Below are 9206 nucleotides of genomic sequence, written 5' to 3' on the forward strand. Positions count from 1 at the left end.
TTAAGCAATTTTTTTTTTAGATTTTTATCAATTTATATTTTCATAGTTGCAGGAAATTATGGGGGAGGAGGGTCAGATAATTAAGGATAGAAGAGGTTGAAATTCAAAAAGTCAAAGCTTTATAAACGATTAACACACAAATTGTCAACATCACATGTCAAAATATACAAAGTAAATATCCTTAAATCAACAAATACCTTTTTTAAATTATTCATTTGCTTGTCCATTTGTAAGAAGCCTAATACAAAAGTCTAAGTCACTGGATTTTGACTCTAAGAAGTTCTCAAGTTCTTCCTTTGTCCATCTATAAATTTCAGTTACTATCAATAGAAATATTTTTCGTCAGTTATGAGAGTATAGGGAGAGCAACATTTACCGATAATTTATTCCAAGCCTACATATAATACAGATAAGTAAAATTCAGTTTGGTTTTGTTTTGAATTAAAGCACTCAACTTTCACTGTATTTTGTGTGCCTCCCCCTTCCCATGTTTCCTGTGTGCTCACACCTGTACTGGCTTTACCTTTTATTGCTGAAGCCTAAGCCCCAGAAACAGGAAAGGATGAGAGGTCTTTCAGGCTACTCCCCTTAAAGGAAAGTCCACTGGTTCATAATCCGCCTGTTGAAATTTTCACCTTCAAAAGAGGACCAGAAAACCTGACAAAGTCCATCTTTTGTAGCTGGTCAATAGTTTTCTAACAGAATAGTTTTCTATTGGAATTTGCTGATTCCATGAATCAGAAATGTTTGGGGAACTATGACATTCTGGGGTGCAATCCAGACCAGTGAGGGGCTGTGTCACCCCTACTCAGCAACCTGGGGTGCCTCACAATGATTTTCTGTTGTAGCGTCCAACTTGGGTCTCTCACAAACAGGCAAAGAGCATTCAGGTCACACCCTGAGAGTCTGTGTATTGCTACAGCTCTGGTCCAGTAACTCTGACCCCAGCAGCCTGTCAGCAGCACACCAGCCACACTCTGGCTTCCAGCAGCCTTGATTACTACCTGCAGGGTGCCCCCAACACATTCCTAGTCCCACATTTTTTTAAAAAAGTGTGTCCTGCACTGTCCAGCCCACTCCTGGGCAGTTCAGATATTTTTAAGTTCATTGTCCTTTTAAAGGGATTAATATACAACAGTTTGCTTCCTTAAATTGACTTACCCCCAAAATTCAGTTTAAACACAATATTGGATTAGTTTATTTAACTACAAAGAGATAGGTTTTAAGTGAGTACAAGTACAAGGCATTAAAGTTAGAAATGGTTACAAGAGAAATAAAAATAAAATGCTTCTTAATATTTAGCTTAACAAACTAGACTTGGTTCAAGATAAAATTCCTACCATGTGCTCCCAGCAACAAAGCTGACCAATTTTCAGGCCAGGATCTCTCCCAAAGTCAAATGGGCCTGTTTCTTTTGTCTTCTTAGGTGAAGGTGCAAGAGATGGATAGAGAGAGATACCTTGAAGTGTTTTTGCCCTGCATGTTATAGTCCTTTGAAACACATTTTCCTGAGGGTTACCCCTAGATAAAGTTCATTCCCATTTTGAGATTGTAGTGATGGAGTCTCATGGTGAAAGAGGTTTCATACTGTTGTTTGCTAAGATGCAGATCTGTTTGTTCCTGACCATCTTCCTTGCCAAAGAATGACCACTTGATAGGTGATTACCCATCAACTTTCATGACATCTGGCTGGAGCACCAGCTTATCCTTTGTCTTTGAGAAACAGATTTACCCACTCCCCAGACTTGTCTGATAAACACACTTCAGTCATGACTTCAGATTATATACATAACGTTACATATACTGTTGCTACACACATTTGATCAAGATATTGACTAGTGATTATTATTGTTCAAATGATACCTCACAAGGCATATTTAGTATAAAGATTATTACAATAATGTATGGGGTGTGAATACAGGGGTGCATTCAGTCACAGAAATGTATTGAATGTCAAAATGTTCACAGAAAATTATCAAAACATTTAATGTTGATGTTATCATTACAACTTTTTTACATTATAAATGTAATATAATATAAAAGTTGAGATGATAGAGTTAAAAGAAAATGTTTCAACCTGAACAAAGCATTTCATTCTTATTGTTTTGATAAGATTGAAATGCAATATTTTTTGAATATTTCCTTCCTCTAAAAATTCCAAGATTTTGAATTTTTGTCCCAATTCAAGACAAAAACAATTTTTGAAATCTTGGAACTAGTTTTAGGGAAAGCATCAAATCCCAGTGGAACAACGTGGAGTATAGGGAGGCACTTGCTAGCTGTTGGCATTATTTTACAGAGGTACCAACCTCTTCCCATCTCAGAGTGTATACCATACCATGCCATAAAATCCATGATCCATACCTTGCAACCTTTGATGGTACCTGATGGGGTTGAAGGAGTGGTACACATAAGACTTATTGAAATATTTTACATCACATCACACCAACAAAAGGCTGTGAAATCTCCAGTTAGTCCATTGGGTGTTATTGGAGCAGTTTCCTTTAAGCAATTTTATTTTTTTTAAATGCATAATCTTTTCTCTTGCCTGTCTTCTTTCGGATGAAGAAACCTCAAAGTCTCAGCTTGTTTTATCTTTCCTACCTCAAGTGCTTCTATATGTTTAAAGCTCTCTGCTAATGATCAGTATCAAGGGAGAGCTGTCATTCAGCCTTGGAGATTCTGCCCTCAACTGTATATATAAACTCCCTGAGCCTTCCTTGGAGGAGGCATATTTAGAAGTCTGGAGATAGGAATTGCACAGGTTGAACTATTAGATGGTTAAAACACTGTCTGATATGAATGAGATACAGTTTTTCACCTTCCTCTGCAGCGTGGGGCACGGGTCACTTGCTGGATGATTCTCTGCACCTTGAAGTCTTTAAACCACGATTTGAGGACTTCAATAACTCACACATAGGTTAGGGGTTTGTTACAGGAGTGGGTGGGTGAGATTCTGTGGCCTGCATTGTGCAGGAGGTCAGACTAGATGACCATAATGGTCGCTTCTGACCTTAAGTCTGTGAATCTATGAATCTATGTGAATTTTCCAAATGTTCACTCTGCAAAACTTAATTTTTCACATTTATCAGAAGTGTAAGTAATAATCTAATGATCAGAAGTGTGAACTAATGACCCACACACCAGTGTGTCAATTAGGTATTCCTAAATTTTACCCCAACCTTTGCCACTGACTTCCTTTGTGACCTTGGGCAAATTACTTCCAGACAAGTTTTCAAAAATGGCCATTGATTTTGAAAGCTGAAACTGAGAGACTTTGGGCCTGGTTTTCATACTAGCAGAGCACTCACAACCTCCATTATCTTAAAATGACATCAAAGTGGAAGATATAATGGTAAGTTTTGGCTGATTCTAGGATATTTTAAAAATATGTTATATCTGAAGTACATATAGTTTTCTGCTGATTGAAAGCATTCAACCAGGATCACACTGCTCCTGCTTCATGATCCCAGATGCTCAGAGTCAATGTAAAGACCCCAAACTATTGTGCTGCTTCTTTCTGAGCATGATTGATTCAAGCAAAATTGCTTTTGTCTTTGTGCAACATTGGGTGTCAGGTGAGATCAGTGTCTTGCGCATACTATTAACTAAGGCTTTCACAGCCTGTCGGTTTCAGAGTCTCCTCAGATGTTTGTGCTCTTTAATAATTATACACAGCAATAAAAATCAGTACAGAACTCAAATGAGACAACTGAAATATATGGGAGGTTGAAATGAATGCAGACTCTGATTGTGAGCAATATCCACTGCATATATCTTTCCTGTGATTTATACAATGGAAGAGCATCTTATAGGGGAAAAAAATTGTAAAAAAATAAAACCTAAACGGCAACTTTGTAACTTTACCGTCTGGACCTGTTGTAATAAGGTACATCCTGGGCAAAATTCAGTTCTAATTTAAGTAAAGACAATCCCAATGAAGTCACTGGAATTCCGTGGAATCACACCTTCTTACACCAGAGCTGAATTTAGCCCCTGGTGATCTACTGTCTAGTTTGTATTTTTCTCAATTACAAGATCAGCACCATTATAAAAGAAATGTGTAGAAGACAGTACGGTTTCACTATGTTGCCATTAGAAGAGCAGCACATACATACCATTTCCTTCTGTTCAGCTACTCCCAAGGGATCCCTTTAATGCTTAAAGTTACTTACAGTTGTAGTTTTTTTCCCCTGGGGAAGGTCAAGGAGGTCATAGTAGCTCTGTGTTCTCTCTTGTATCTTAACGGAATGCATTAACAATGAAGTACTGTATTCCTTCCAACCGGAATTTGACAAGGGTGTTTTAAATCATGATGTGTTACACCCCTTCAGAAACAAATGTGTTAATTCCTTTGATACAAGCTGTAGCCATACAATTTGGAGTTCTATACAATGCAGTAAGAGAGAGAGAAAAGAAAAAAACCCTGCTGTAGTCCTAACACAAGGTGAGAAGCCGTATTCTTATAGGACTTTGTTACCACTCCTGGCACGTACAAAGTTTCTTCCAAAAATCATGCATGTTACACATTTTTAAAGGATTTACCATCAGTATCAAATTCTTTGTCTCAGCCCACAGACTGTGTATTAAGAGACATAACTGCACCAGTAAATTCATGACAGGGAGGTGCTTCCAAGTATGATTATCATACCATGCCTTCTGTTCAGACAGTCCTGTTTGTTCAGCATTTATTGTATTTTTCAACTCCTTCCCATACCACGGTATGTGTTCAGATACAGGTTTTCCTTCCTCTTTAGTGTTTTGTTCAGTATTCCCCTCAGTAAAGGTTCTTAATTCATGTATGTCTTTGGGGTTCTGGAAAGGAAAGGGTGTAAGTAGACCTTGCATGTTACTAGCCCTCCCCCGTGGAGTTGCATTTCATCTTCAGGGCTAAGCCCATGTGAAGAATCCCGCCTCCCTCAGTGTTCTTTTGTGTTTCTCACTCCCATTATCCATGCTTAGCTGTTGGGAGGAGTTTACCTACCTGGTAAATGGTTGCCTCCTCCCCTTTGTCAGATGGGTTATTAGCCTTTTCACTGACACACAAGTCATTAGAAAGACCCTCATTCTGCCTTTAAGAGACAGAGTTAGTTTTCACAAGTACATCAGGAACAACATTGTGTAAAAGTGGGAACTGGATTGGGGTACCCTCTGTCTCCCCTCTTTCTGTTCCTGAGAGGTCTGTTGTATGACTGCTCCCCTCCGGGATACCAGTTACACAGTTCCTCTTAAAACCTGAGCCACCGGTAGGGTGCCTGGAAACCCAGATACCAATCCAGCAAATTTCTACTGGTAAATCCTCCCATGTAATCAGTGAGGAGACATTCCCGCACTCTTCCACATCCCTTTCTAACTTGCTTCTCTGGGTCCCCTTCTAAGGCACACACCTCTGTGTTCTCTAGAGTGGGATCTATCCCCTGTTCAACTGTGCGCTCACAGCTAACAGTCAGAACAGTTCTTTCACTAGTAAGCACTACGCCCTCCTCCCACTTTTAATTGAGTTTGCTTCCAGTTACAGGGCCAATGGAACCCTCACCTACTTCAGCAGTCCCTAGGATTCCATCCCTCTCCTCTGGGCTTCCCTCTGGGTGACATCTCCCTAAGCATTCTAGAGTGAGGTCCATCCCTTTCTTATTTGCAACCTGGACAGGTAGGCAAAACTTTCCCTTTCCCCTGGAGAAAAACCTGTCTGTAGCCACCAGGTAGGAGCTGGTCTCAACCACACCCACCCATGGCAGCAGGCTATTTTCCACTACTGCAGAGGAATTAAAGAGACACTCTCCCATTTCCCCAGAAGTTTCTGTAACTTCAGTCTTTCCCTCTGGGGCTTTAGCACAAGATTCCTTCTTGTTTCTGACAGAGCCCTGGATAGTCTGAGCCACATTGAAAAAGTCATTTCCCATTAATATTTGGGCTGGGTTAGGGGGAACAGCAGCAACTGTAAATTTAGCTTGCAAATTCTGTTTCCATATGCACTTTAGCCAAAGGCACAAGGATTTTGTGACCCCCGCTACTAACAAAAGCTCTACCATCTGTCCTGTCAGTATGTTTTTCCTCCTGAACAAGATCTCTCCTGACTACAGAAATTTCTGCACTACTATCTTTCCAAAGGAACATAAACTCTGGCAAGTCAAGTATAAAAGTATAATTAGTTGGCCAAAAAAGAATTTGAAGAGCAACAAGTCAAAGATTGAAAAAGTAACAACAGTTTTTTTTAAGTATATCAGAAGCGGGAAGCCTGCTAAGCAACCAGTGGGGCCACTGGATGACCAAGATGCTAAAGGAGCATTCAAGGAAGATAATGCCATTGCATAGAAACTAAGTGAATTCTTTGCATCAGTCTTCACTGCAGAGGATGTGAGGGAGATTCCCACACCTAAGCCATTCTTTTTAGGTGATAAATATGAGGAACTGTCCCAGATTGAGGTATCTTTAGAGGAGGTTTTGGAACAAATTGATAAATTAAACAGTAAAAAGTCACCAGGACAAGATGATATTCACTTAAGCGCTTGAAGGAACTCAAATATGAAATTGCAGAAATACTGAATGTGATATACCTATCATTTAAATCAGTTTCTGTACCAGATGACTGGAGGACAGCTAATGTTATGCCAATTTTTTAAAGAGGCCCCAGATGTGATCCCAGCAATTACAGGCTAGTAAGCCTAACTACAGTATGAGGCAAATTGGTTGAAACTATAGCAAAGAACAGAATTATCAAATACATAGATTAACACAATTTGTTGGGGAAGAGTCAACATGGCTTTTGTAAAGAGAAATCATGTCTCACCAATCTGCTAGAATTTCTTGAGGGGGTCAACAAACATGTGGACAAGCCTTTGACAAGGCCCCTCGCCAGACACTCTTAAGCAAAGTAAGGTGTTGTGGGATAAGAGTGAAGGTCTCTCATAGATCAGTAAATGGTTAAAAGATAGAAAGGAGAGAGGTAAACAGTGGCATCCCCAGCGGTCTGTACTGGGACTAGTACTGTTCAACATACTGATAAATGATCTAGAAAAAGGAGTAAACAGTGAGGTGGCAAAATTTACAGATGATACAAAATTACTTAAAATAGTTAAGTCCAAAGCATACAGCAAAGAATTACAAAGGGCTATCACTAAACTGGGTGACTGAGCAATAAAATGGCAGATGAAATTCAATGTTGATAAATGCAAAGTAATGCATATTAGAAAACATAATTCCAACCATATATACAAAACGATGGGGTCTAAATTAGCTGTTACAACTGCAGGAAGGGATCTTGGAGTCATTGTGGATCGTTCTCTGAAAACATCTGCTCAGTGTGCAGCAACACTTAAAAAAGCTAACAGAATGTTAGAACTCATTAGGAAATGGATAGATAATAAAACAGAAAATATCATAAGGCCACTATATAAATCCGTGGTATGCCCAGATCATGAATACTGCATGCAGATCTGGTCATCCCATCTCAAAGGATATATTGGAATTGGAAAAGGTTCAGAGAAGGAAAACAAAAATGATTAGGGGTCTGGAATAGCTTCTGTATGAGGAGAGATTAAAAAGATGGAGACTTTTCAGCTTGGAAAAGAGACGACTAAGGGGGGATATGATAGAGGCCTATAAAATCTTGATTGGTGTGAAGAAAATGAATAAGGAAATGTTTACTCCTTTACATAAAACAAAAACTATGGGTCACTAATGATATTACTAGGCAGCAGGTTTAAAATAAAACAAAAACTAGGGGTCACCAATCATATTACTAGGCAGCAGGTTTAAAACAAACAAAAGGAAGTATTTCTTCACAAAACACACAGTCAACCTGTGGAACTCTGTCAGGGGACATTGTGAAAGCCAAACGTATAACAGAATTCTAAAAAGAACTAGTTAATTTCCTGGAGGATAGGTACATCAATGATTATTTTCCAGGAAGGGCAGGGATGCAACACCATACTCTGAGTGCCGCTAGCCTTTGTTTGCTAGAAGCTAGGAGTCGACTACAGGTGAAGGATTACATGATGATTATCTGTTCTGTTCATTCCCTCTGAAGTACTTGGCACCGACCACTGTGGGAAGATCGGATATTGAGCTAGATAGACCATTGGTCTAACAAACTATGGATGTTCTTATGTTCTGTTATGTGTGGGGAGTTATATGTGTGAGCTGTGGGAAAGGAATTGACAAACAAGTGACTTTATATATATATATAGAAGTAAAAACTGCAAACTAGACAAGAAATAACTAACTGCACCTTAAACAGTCTGAGGAGCAAAACATTTTCTGCCTTTCTGTGCCTCTGATAGGCAGCTGGAGTTGTGTGAGTGAGGGAGAGTGTGTGGTCACTTTTTATGTTCATGACTCTTGTAATTGTCTCTTTTGAAAAATAAACAAATACAGAGTTTCTCTTTACGGGGCTTTGAGTTTAGTGCAGATACCACCAACCTCTCTACTGTTAAATTAGAAACAACAACAGCAACAAAAATTACCCCACTCTTTAATGTCCAATTACAATGACACTAAAAACAAATAAGCCTAGAGTCACACTGTTACATTCATTTGCTGTTGTTTGTTTAATCTTTTCGCTGAGTCTTTGATTGCAGTTCTGCTAATGGAGTTTATTGCGCTGACAAAATAAGCAGTGGTGCTGGAAGAATGAATATAATCTCCCTGGTTTTCTTTTCCCTTGGAGGCAACTGGTCAAATAGACAAGCCTGTTGTACTGCAACTTCCTGTAGCTATTGTGAATTGCATTTTCCACTCTGGTGCTACAGTAAGAATTAAACTGCTGTCTCTGGAGCAGAGTTCAAATGCTCTCCTGAAGCACAGTGAGCCTCTGAAACACACAGAATGACACACACAGCTGTGATATTTCATGTCTAGTGGAATCATTATTGGAGTGAATTTTTAGTGTTCATGAAAGTGAGGGCCTCGTAAACTTAGTAGGAGGCAGATTATGATGCTGCTACACTTGCCTCCTTCAGCTCAGACCTCAAGACCAAATGCTTCTGTAACACCTTGTGACCCTAAGGACACCCCTATTCTAGATGCCAGTGGGCTCCCTGGTGTGGAACAGTAAATCTCAGCTGGCCTGGCCAGCTCAGTACTTACTTGTCATATTTATTTAAAAGATGTCTTGTAATATACCATTTGAAAACTAATAGCACACTCGTAATTACTGTCACCATGAAATGTATGTGAAATTATTATGTGTATATTATGTTTGAGTT

The sequence above is a fragment of the Gopherus flavomarginatus genome, chromosome 1 (genome assembly GCF_025201925.1).
Source record: "Gopherus flavomarginatus isolate rGopFla2 chromosome 1, rGopFla2.mat.asm, whole genome shotgun sequence".
In the NCBI taxonomy this organism is placed as follows: Eukaryota; Metazoa; Chordata; order Testudines; family Testudinidae; genus Gopherus; species Gopherus flavomarginatus.